We start from the raw sequence: 12,696 nt of genomic DNA, 5'->3' as shown, positions 1-12,696 counted from the left end.
TTAACCTTCAGCTACTTAGATGCATAATTTAAAGTTGGAACCACGGTTGATCACATTCAAGTTATGCTGCCCACAACAATGAAAAAAGTGCACATATCGAAATTTGAAATTGTTTCAAGTTGCAAAATTGACGGTTATAAAACATATCCAGGAACAGACGACGAACTCTTAAGAGATTTACTATTAGTTTTTTTTACAAAAAGTAGACTCCCGTACTTAACGCCAAGTCAATATCAGTAGTGGGAAAGACTGAGGGCAAGTCTAAGCAGCAGCAGTGATTCAGAGCTATGATCGTAACATTTGGACTTCTGAGCCTAGTGCAAGTCTTAATCCAATACTTGGTCAAATCTTCGCAAGTCTTAATCCGATTTCTGTCCAAGACTAAAACAAGTCTGGGCCAAGACTACTCACGTCTCGGCAAGAGTCGGCAAGACTGAAACCAAGTCGTGGCAGTCAAAAAGGGCACAAAAAAGCATCAGATACTGAAAAAGCCACCAGATACTCAAAAAATGCTACAATCACAGCAGCTAGCTTTAACTAACAACTTATCTTAAACTCTGGTTTAAAATGCTTTTATAATACTTATGGATGAAATCGAATTTTGGATGACGTCCAATTTTGGCAATTATTTCACCCCGACATTACAAACTATTGACAATATCTCCCCCGACATTACAAACTATTGACAATATCTCAGAAAAATGATTGTAAACCGAACACGTTACAATCATTTTTCTGCCACGAGCCGCGAGTTATCAAAAGAAACCTCAATGGAATCCTCCTTTTGACATTTTTGCTACAGTTAGATGTGTTCGATATTTGATTTATCCAGAAATTATGAAAATTTGGTAATTTGAACTATTTCGGGGCTGTAATTTGGCTGACAACCGGTTTAAGTACATGAGAACTGTTTTAAAGCACATTAATATGGCCTTATCTGACCACCCGGGATGCTAACTCATCGTTTTGCATGGTTGAGCGGTGTTTTACAAGAACCCTGGAAAGCTGCCGAAAATTAACCCTGAAATCGTGTTACGTTGCAGAATTTTTTCAAATATCGAAATTTTTGCAGGAAATATTTTAAAAAGTTAGTTTTAACCTGGGAGTCAACTTCCAAGTGTTAACCAAATCTTTTTCAAGACTTGCCAGACTTGCAAGACTTATATTTAGTCTTATATTTTGCCCAGTACCAATTTATACTTGGAGTTCGGTACGGGCTATTTTTTACCAAAATGTTAAACAAGTTTTAAAAAATTTCTGAAGTTTTTGACTTTTTGCCTAGAGGTGCCATATAACCATTCCTGCTAAACACGGAAAAGGTCCGAAATTTGCACCTTTTTGAAAGAAAGGATTACAATGTATTAAAGAATTAATAAAATAAGTAATAAATTCAAATTCTGTGCACAAGCTAATGATAGAAAAACGGACAGGCGAAAGTGCAGCTCAAATGCAATGATATTAACAAAAAGTGCAGCACTTTGCCGAATCATTACAAAAGTGTCACTACAACAACGACTCCCACAAAATGCCTACATTTTTTTCCTCTTTTGAATTCTTTTATTTCTAAAAAGTCAACTATCAACTGTTTCTCAAAAAAAACAAAGTGTTACAAAATGTACGTCGACTTTGTTACAAAATGTACGTCGACTACTTCATTTCTAGTTGGTCAAAACCCAAGAGCTCTATGCACAGTGTTTCAAGTGAAATAAAAAGCTAGTGCGCTGATTTGTTTTTCCGTGTGCTCCAAAAACTCTACCCCTGGACCAATTAAATGGTTTTTATCCACGTGCAAGTTTTGTGTGTTAATGCCTAGAAAATTGTACGTTCATATCTGAGGGCTCCCTATTCTATTTTGGACTAAAATTTCTAACAATGCACTTCAAAATGGGGACACCTTTTCGTTCAACTCAGACTTTCATGCGTCTGTGTCCAGATTTTGATTAGCTGACACGCAAATTTGTTAAATGTTGTCCGCGATGGTCAACCATAATAGCATATTAGTTTCAGTTCTAAGCTCAAAAGAACAACAAAAACAAAACCTAATAATCTTTGACCAAGTAAATGGATATTGTTGTACTCGATGACTGTGGTATAAGCCGATTGAGTCGCAATTGTAGATTTTACCAGCTGAATTGGCAATTGCGTTGCGATTGCTACGTTTAGAATGTTTTGACTGAATTCCAATTTACTAATCGGGTCATCGCGTTGCGAATGCTTTATTCTAATTGGAGCCTTCTTTTGAAAAAAGTATTGACTAAATTGTATCGCAACTGAATTCTAGATATGCAACTGAGAAAAGTGAAACTAGAAGTGAAATGAAAACAGATTAAATGGATGTTAACAAAATTTTGGTTTATTTACACATGACAGATGAAATAATAATTTGTTTATAAATGTGAACAGAAACTTTCCTGTCTAATAATTGAACAACTTAAAATGATAATCAAATGATTAATGACAATTTGAACCAAATCAACAGCCCTTGAAAATGATGAAAGTTTAAAAGAGAACTAAAAACGGTATTGGATATTCTGATGACAATATCCAATCCGTATGACATTTCTTCCTGTTGGAGAAATTGAAAAATTAATAAATAGAATTAGAATGTTAGTTCGTATACACAGGTTAGATAATAGTAAAATATTAAATAGTGAAGTAAAATATAAAGTTTGAAGAGGTTTGCAAAATTTATTCAGAGTTATTTGATTGTTCTTCTGCTTCTAGTAGATGTGTTATCAAGGGAGAGTGCAAATCGATCAACATTTGCTATAGAAGAATTTGTCAGTTAAATATCCAAGATCGCTTCAGGAAGGGAGGGAAGCTTGAACAAAATGACACTTGTCTATACGTTGGAATGAAACAAAAATATGTACCGCAATGTAGAGAAAAAGGCACAGAGAAATCGATCACGGATGACAGATATCCAGGCATGAGAAACATTTTGTTGTTTTTCGTTATTGTTGGTATCTGAAACTTTTACCTGCGTAGAGTACTATCAATTGTTTTGCTCGCATTCAATGCAATCAGACGGTCTCAAATCAAAATTTGCATCATTTTGATACCTTTTTCAAGCAGAGTCGAAAACTTTGTGCTTTCCCTATCTCGATAATTATGATTTCTTTTTTCAGAAATCACGCCTTCAATAAAATTGGCGAAAATTTTTAATAGAACAAGCATTTAAAAAAATCTATTTTGGCATTTAAAAAAATATATTCTACTCATCTCATCACCAATCTAAAATCTTTGAAAAACAGAGCAGCTGAAAAATATTGTTTTTTCTTATCAGGTTAAATTGAAATGAAGTTGTTTTTATCACGTAAAATGAGCTGTTTGAAAATCTAGCTAAAAGTATGTGACAAATTAATGTAGTTTTAACCGTTTTCGCTTCAAGAATTAAATTCCTAAGACAATTTTTACATGTCAAAGAGCAATTGGAATATATTGAACCACTTACCCGGAAATGATTTATTAGACTGTGGGTTAAAAGGTCTAAGAAATTATCCACAAGGTATAAAATTTCCGCGATCCAATAATCAATTTAGATATTTAGTCTGTTACTTGCTTTACCTTTACTTTCCGGATCTATTAAATCTGAGCAAAAATTTTTGACTTTTTAGAAAAACATAATGCTAAAATTTTTTGATGAGTTAGGAATAATTTGTGAGATTTGGTATTTCTGCTATTTTTTTAAAAAAAAAACAAACTGTTTTACATTGTTGATCAAAATTATGATCTTTCTTCTTTTAGGGGCATTTAGACCAAATTAGGCAACCTGTTTTCCAAATATCCCAAAATTTTAACCAGAGGCCAAAATATGTGCGAAAGTTAAGGAAAAAGGCAACTAAAAATAAACAGAATAGAAAGAAATCAGTACATAGACCCTACAAAAATTTCACATTTTTGAACTACTTTGTACGTTTACAGTCCTACTCTCTATTTTCACAGTTTTTCAGATCACTATAATTTTTCACTGAAAAAAACTTAGTTTTGCAACCTAAATTGCTGTAGTCAGAAGCAAATAATTGAGAAATAATTAAGGAAAGTCTGTGCTAATGTCTGAAACAACGCTCTCATCTCAGAGACAGGGCGATTAACGCTATTGGACTCAACTATGGCAACCGGATTTATTAAGTTAATTCTCAAACTTTTGTTTTTGTTTTTGCATGTATCAAAAACCAGAAACTTCTAAAGCTGATCTCAATTTTATATAAAAAAAACAATTTATTTTATCAGGCGTTTGTCAAATAAACAAAAAGAGAGAACACAACGAGTGGAGTGAATGGAAAAGAACAACTGAAGTTGTCAACTCTTTCATTTTGAGGTAAATATAGTTATGGAATTTCTATTTGATTTCAGACTTTCATAAGTTTTGAAACAATGGCTTCCTAAAATCAGTTGCCTGGTTTAGTTATACAATTTCACCTATACAGAGGAAAAGATGTTAACGACAGTTAAATAAACATCTGTCAGGGCAACTTTGGCAAGAATACCTCACGCCAGTTTTTTTTGGAAAGGAAAGCATTGAAAAAAACTTACATCGGTTATTCCATTCCTTTTAATTTTACGCATTCATGTTAGAAAACAAGAGCGGGTTTTAATTTTAGGCATAAAGAGCGCAGATGCTTTGGTGGTCATCTTAGAACTTTAGTTTGCGAAAATGATGAATCGTTTCTGATCGACAAGATAAAACTGGTGAATGAATATCTCTCTCTCAATGATGCCAAAGAGTATTGTGAGACTGAACTGAATGGGCAAATCTGGGGAGACATTGATGCACCTCGCGAGGAATTGGCTGTAAGAATCACTGATTAATACAATTGAACATATACCTGATTTGTGACTAAAAATTTATATTGCAGGCTATCAATTTAAAATAAAGCAGGCTATCTGTGTTGAGCCAACCAGCTCAGTGGCTAAATTTTTTTTGCAACAAGTAAATTAATATTATAACCATACGGTTAAATATACTTGAAACAAAAAAATACTTCAAATCATTCAAACAAAATAATATAATAAACATCATCAAATTTCTCATAGAATCACATTAAATAAACAGGTGCACGGGACGAGGTATTTAAATGTGCTTTATTAAAACACATAATTTTTAACATGGTTTTGACATACTCTTGAACTATACGGAAGAAAAAAGGAGCTATGTTTACAAAATTGGTCAATGGCAGTAATTTTGCAGGCCAACACTTTTTTGAAGAAAGCGGCTTTTTCTAGTCCAGTGAATAAAATTCTTTCTTTCATGAACGTGCGCGAACAAACATCAAAAATGACAAAAACCGTTCAAAAATTTGATAGTTGACTTATTCTTTTGCAGGAAACACGAGAGCTACTGGGAATAAACACGGTAAAGTTGGCTGTCACAGATTGGAGATCTGAGGGAACATTCTACAATTTCAGAGGAAAAGAAGTCACCGAATATGTTGATGCCTACAAGAGAAAAGAGGGTGACGTTGATAATTTCTGGTGATTTCTTTTAAACATTATATCTCTTGAGATAGTCCATTGTTTGTGGAAACCTCTTATTTCATCATAGCAGCTTTCAAATCGTTCTGAAGGACTAGAATTTTCAACAATTTCATGGTTTTATATTTAGCAGTGGTTGATAAAAATGAGCAAATGGTGGTGAAGAGATAACAAGTAGGAATGGTTTACCAGGCTAATATTCCAGACCAACATTTGATACACCCAGACCGAAATGAATCCACATGAGGGGTGTGTGTGTGTGTGCTGTGCGTTCAAAAATACGCTGTCTGGATACATGAATGAACGCCAGAAACTCTGGTCACACGCAATTTTGAACGCACGATAAACGCACAAACATTTTAAAAATCTGGTCAAAGCACAAAAGTCTGGTGAACATGTAAAAGAACATGAACGGACATACTGGAAGAAAATTCTGGACATGCTGACCTTTATAAACCACAAAGAATGCACGAAAGATTTAAGCGCACGGAAATCTGGAAAAAGGGAATTTCTTGACTGGGACGGTAGCTTGAGTATGCAACCGTTACAGTCCTCAACAATTATTTTTTCTGACTCTTTTCCGGAGGTATACCTGCTGCTAAGTTAGATTTTTTTTTTCATTTTTGCCTATATTTGCACTTTTCCGAGATACTTCAACGTTTAAACTTATCATTATTCTTTTTTGATGAACTTTCGTTCAGTTGACGATTATGTTTTTCAAACAATATCTTCGGAAGTTTCCAGTACTCCTCTTCGAAGCTTTACAGTCTTTAGTTTGCTGCATTTTTCTATATTTAGAAAAAGCTGTTGAGTTGTTTTAGGGAACCTGTGCTGCTCTTTCTTCAGACAAAACCTAATTAGATTTCGTTCAATTCACATATTGGTAAAAAATTTGGCGACATATTTTTTTACGGAGCTGCAAAAAATATGGAAAACGATATCCCTTCTTTTGAAATTTGTTGAACGGAAGTTTTCAAAATTTAGGCGGTAATATTGCCCGATATCTTATAAAGTGCCACAAGTCGTCTACGAGGACTCAAAGTATGTTAATCCAAAAAGTCAAATGTATTAAAGCAGAAAATTTGTTATGTTTTTTCATTTCTCGCATTAAGTAGGATCGAGTTTTTCTCTGGCTATAGTTTTACTGTTAATTTCCTCAAAATTTGAGCACGGAGTTAAATGGGGTTAAAAAACGGATAACCTGAGGTTAATGAGGTGAAAAAAGCAAAAATTTCTTGAGACATGCAATTGATGTGAATGCCTTTTTTGTGTAACATACATGGTTAAAAAGCTTCAAAAGAAGGGATATCATTTTTCCTTTTTTTTGCAGCTCCATAGAAGCCATATGTGGCCAAATTTTTCACCATGATCGCGGTTAATGTACTGAACTGAATACTGAACAGTATTTGAACTCTATTCTCTGCCTGAAATCATAGCCTTTTTCAGCACATATCTTACATATACTCAAAAGTTTCTAAAATTGTAAAATGATTGTTTTCAGCTCATTTTAAGCAGAACATACTTTCAGGTACAATCATCACAACATATATATGTCTAAATCGGGGAGTTCAATTTTCCTACATGATGATAGCTTAGGCCACCGATATCCATTAGCGTGCCAACTTGTCTTCTCAACCCTGGGTAGATTTCACTGTGTTACAAGACAGTACTAAAAATTACGTTCTGTTACAGAACAGATATTGTGTGGTAGGAAGTTTGGGAAAACCTCGAGCCTGCACTGGACCCAGAGAACGAACATTTTCGTACTATTGGATTATGAAAAACATGACTTTCCTGGAAGCCAGAGATAACTGTCATAACATGTCTGGTAAATTGTTCGACTATTTTGACGGGAAAAGAGAACCAGTTGAGTTTTTACTAGTACATATGTTACCGGTGAACAAATTCTGGGTTGGGCTGGAAATATCAAGCGATCAAAGAAGTACATGGATATCTGAAGACGAGCAGAACTTGCAATGGGCTGTCAAGCTGTCTGGAAAATCTCTGAAAGGGGCAGATGATAAATATCTTGCGATAGATTTTGTGTTTGATGACAGCAAACTAACGCCAATCAATGTTATAGTGAGGTTGAAAGGCAACGAAACTTTGCCATCTGTTTGTTATAGAATTGACAATGTCGCCTGGTTTTAATGTACACTCGTACCTAACTCTCAGCTGAATTCAGTACTGAGTCAGAGTCTAATTCAGGTCAAATTTTGCACTGAATTTTTCTGATTCAGAGCTTATTCAGTGATTCATTCTGAATTACCGCCTGATTCAGACGAAAACAGAATACTTTCTCTGAATTTTGCTCTGATTCAGAGAAATTCAGAAATCACATCAAAGTTGGTTCTGAAATCCTTCTGAATCAGTATTAAAACTTGAAATTTCTTTGAAATCGTTCTGAATCAGTACTGATTGTCACTGAACTTTAGGTACGGGCATCCTCTGTGTTTTGAATGTTTTTCATACGTCTTGTGTTTTTATCTTTTAGTGACAAATATAATTTGAATTAATTCCTCGAAAACCTTTGAAAATTTATAGTTATATTTTGTTTGCTGAAAAAGTGTTTTCCATTAACAGCAAGCAGTACTGCAACAAGTAAGCAAAAGCGCTATAAGAGAAATAAGAACACTAATTTCAGCTGATTATTTTGTGTAAACGATAGAACAAACAAAACTGTGGAGGCAAGATCCTTCTTGGTTAGCCAAAATCAGATTTTTTGGCGGGACCCTGTTGGTTCTCAAATTTCAAAATTTTAGAATTGCAGAAAAAATTTAATGTCAAAAATGATCGGTTATCTTTTTTTGTGATCAAAAACATCAATGATAGGCAATGAAATCGCTACAAGACGCTTACAAGACATTTAAGTTACAAGTTAAAATCCCTTCGACTATAACAAGACATTTAAAGACCTATGAAACCAATACAGCAACGTCGAACAAGCATGAAGTTTCAAACATCTTACTTTCTCAAAACCCACAATAATGTATATTGATAAAAAAAAGTTTCAATTGATTTGAAAACGAGATTGGAATTGGCTTCTATCTCTCCAATCTGAGCACATTAACCTTCAGCTACTTAGATGCATAATTTAAAGTTGGAACCACGGTTGATCACATTCAAGTTATGCTGCCCGCAACAATGAAAAAAGTGCACATATCGAAATTTGAAATTGTTTCAAGTTGCAAAATTGACGGTTATAAAACATATCCAGGAACAGACGACGAACTCTTAAGAGATTTACTATTAGTTTTTTTTACAAAAAGTAGACTCCCGTACTTAACGCCAAGTCAATATCAGTAGTGGGAAAGACTGAGGGCAAGTCTAAGCAGCAGCAGTCGTTCCACACATCCCGGTAGTTGTGCCATGCTTTCGCTGGCCCGAAATATCTGGTGGCCATATATCCACCGAGATATATTGGCTAAGGCCAGTGAGTCCAAAGCCTGCACAGAAATTGGTGAGAACTTAGATTCAGTCATTCCGCATACAAATTGGTCATCCTTACCTAATTATTTTTTACCGAAGGACAAACTCAAATAGACATTGATGGATCTATTATTAATGATAAGGCAATCGAACAATATTTCATAACTGATATTGATCGTTACTCAAAATACCCCACAGTAGAAATAGTCAATAACGCCTCTAGCTCATATGTAATTAAATTCTTAAATACAAATTGATATAAACATGGAGTGCTCAGAAGGATTAGATTTTATCAAGCTTAAGATGTTTAACAGGCAAAAATCTTTAAACTTTTTTGTATTGAATATAACATTGAATCAAAATATGCACCTGCAAACAATCATAGAGCAAAAGGCCTCGTTGGACGTCTTATCCGAACCATAGAATGACAACTATGATGCATGAAAACACAATAACATAACAAATTTAACCTTGAACATTCAATACATATAATTATTCAACGCCTAAGAAAATTGAAACGAAAATCAACAAAGATCTCACTATTTGAAGCACATTTTGCAGACGAAATAATACACCAATTTCATATTCTACAACTAAATCAAGTACAAAGAATTTAATACAGACGAGTTTTGCCATGCTTCCACTGGCCCAAAATATATGGTGGCCATATATCCACCGAGATATATTGGCTAAGGCAAGTGAGCGCAAAGCCTGCACAGATATTGTTAAGAACTTAAAATCAGTGATTCTGCATAGCAAATGGTCACCGTTACCTAATTGCTTTGAACCGAATGACGGAATCCAAATAGAATGTGATGGACCTATCATATGAAAAGGGAATAGAATAATATTTGTCAACTAGTATTGCTTGCTACTCAAAATAACCTACAGTAGAAACAGTAAAAAACGCCTCTAGCACAAATGTAATAAGATTCTTAAACACATACATATAAAATCATGGAGTGCACAGAACAAATAGATTAGGTCAAGTTTACGATGTTTAAAAGGCAAAAAGTTTGAAACATTTTGAATTGACAATAATATTGAACCAATATATGCAACGATCATAGAGCGAAAGGCCTTGTCCAACGTCTTATCCAACCCATAAAACGACCTGTCTCTTGGATGAAAGCACATTCAATTAAAAAATTTAGTCTTGAACATTCAATACATGCAATTGTTCAACGCCTAAGAATATATAAAAAAAAACAAAGATCACACCATTTGAAGCAAACTCTGGCAGACGATGTAATACATCAATTTCTAATAGTACATCTAAATCAAATACAAAAATTAAAATTATAATACAATAATTAGACATTATTTAGACAAAGATACCATCCCCGGCAGATCAGATCTCACAGATGAACAATAGGCAGATACAGGAGTGTGTTCGGACATAGAGATAGAGAGGGTTTTCTGCGCCGCAAACGCCCGTGCTCACAAAGAGCAACAAAAATTAAAGATGAGGAAGCGAGATGATGTGGTCTGAATGTATCTCGAGATCGGATTCTGTTTTTCAAACATTCAGAATACGGAAGGGTATTCGATAGAAATTCCATTCTCGGACACAACAATTATTGGTGTCCCCTATAAATCCCAACGAAAGATGGAGAGTGGACCCTAATCCTAATTACCACGTCAAATGACACTACTCGAAGCAACAGATCAATCAAATAATTCTGAATAAACTTTGCAAACCTCTTCAAACTTTATATTTTACCACACTATTTAAAATTTTACTAGTATCTAACCAGTGAATAATGGCTAATTTTCTAATTTTATTTAATAATTTTTCAGTTTCTCCAACAGGGGTAAATGTCATTCGGAATGGATATTATCATGAGAATATCCATTACCGTGTTTATTTCTCTCTTAATTTTCATCATTTTCAATGTTAATTGATTTGGTTCAAATTGTCATTAATCATTTGACCATCATTTTAAATTTTTTAGTTAGCAGACATGAAACTGTCTGTAAACATTCATAGGCAAATTAGTTTTTCACCTTCCATGTGTGAAAAAAAACATATTTTTGTTAACATCGTCTTAATCTGCTTTTTTTCATGTCTAATCACAATCCTCTCATTTGCATATCCAGAGTTCAGTTGCAATACACTTAAGTCAACTGCTTTTCAAAAATAAGCTCCAAGTAAAATAAAGCAGTTGCGACGCGAATGCTCGATTACTAAATTGGAATTCAGTCAATATATTCTAAACTTAGCGGTCGCACCGCAATTGCCAATCCAGTTGCTAAAATCTGCAATTGCGACTCAATCGGCTTATACCACAGTCATTGAATACAACAATATCAATTTACTTGGTCAAATCTTATTTGGTTCTGTTTTCGTTGTTCTTTCGAGCTTAGAACTGAAACTAACATGCTATTATGGCTGACCATGGAGGACGACATTTAAAAATTTTTTTGGCCAATTCATCAAAATCTTGACACAGACGCATGAAAGTCTGAGTTAAAAGAATAAATGTCTCAATTTTATAGTGCATCGTTAGAATTTTAATTCAAAATAGAATAGGGAGCCCTCAAATGTGAATGCACCACTTTCTAGACAATACCACACAAAACTTGCACATGGATAAAAACCATCTAATTGGTCCAGGAGTAGAGTATTTTGAGCGCACGGAAAAACAAATCAGCGCACTAGCGCTTTATTTCACTTGAAACACTGTAAATAGTGCACTTGGGTTATTGATCAACTGGAAATGAAAAATTTTCCTTCCTATGTTCCGGACATACCGATTTTCCGCCTTATGAATCTAATTGCAAGTGTTAACCAAGTCTTGAATAAGACTTGGTTGACACTTGCAAGATGAATCCCAGGTTATAACTAACTATTTAAAAGATTTCCTGACAAAATTTCGATGTTTGAAAAAATTCTGCAATGTAACACGATTGTTTAAATGAGGCTCATTGTTTCTTCTTTTTGTCGACTTGTGGCCTGGTCTCATTTAAAAAAAAGTCTCATCTGCTTTCTAATTGAGAATTGTACATTTGTGTTGTTAGCGTTTTGTCTGATTGGATTTTGACTTTATTACTAAAGTGGTGCTTTTAAATTTAGATATTGAGTTTTTACCATAAAAAATGTTTTGTCTTTTTGCTCGTTTTGTTGTTTTTTTTTCTCGTGGTCTTTTTAATGGCAGAACTGGTGCGCGCTCTAGTGTGGCATGGCATTTTGTAGTTAAACCTCTTCATTTGATTGACAATTAAGTCGAAAACTTAAATGAGCTCGGAGGTCGGAACATCATGTGCAAACGCACATTAACGAGCCTCCGTGTTGTACAGGGACTCAAACGTCAGAAATTAAAATTGTACAGTGTTTTAAAAGTGCAAATATCGAAGACAACTTACACCACATATATCAATAAGCCAATCGAAGGGGAAAAACATTATTACGTTCAGTATTTTTTCTATTCTGATCTGAGGTGGTTGATTAACGATGCAAAATTAATATTGGAAAGACCTTTGAGATAAAGTTTTTTTTGCAAAAAATTTTTGTTGCAGTACTAAATAGTTGGTGGTCGTGTTATGGGCCAAAATATGGACGTTTCCCAGAGTATTGCTGCTGAAAAAAGAAGAGTATTGCTGCTGAAAAAAGAACCCTTTCAGCAGAAAATTGCTGCTGAATAAAGAACTTGCTGCTATTGCAGAACAGTTTATCAAAACAATTTATGTTTCTCGATCATGTTTCTCGAATACCACGCTTATGTAAGCGTCAACGACGACAAACAAAGAGACCATCAAAAACAGTGCAACTATAACCAGACAAAGATCGAG

This window comes from Convolutriloba macropyga, chromosome 9 (assembly GCF_964194025.1).
Source record: "Convolutriloba macropyga chromosome 9, txConMacr16.3, whole genome shotgun sequence".
NCBI classification, from domain to species: Eukaryota; Metazoa; Xenacoelomorpha; order Acoela; family Convolutidae; genus Convolutriloba; species Convolutriloba macropyga.
The sequence above is the reverse complement of the archived record's forward strand: the minus strand, read 5'-3'. Positions refer to the sequence as shown.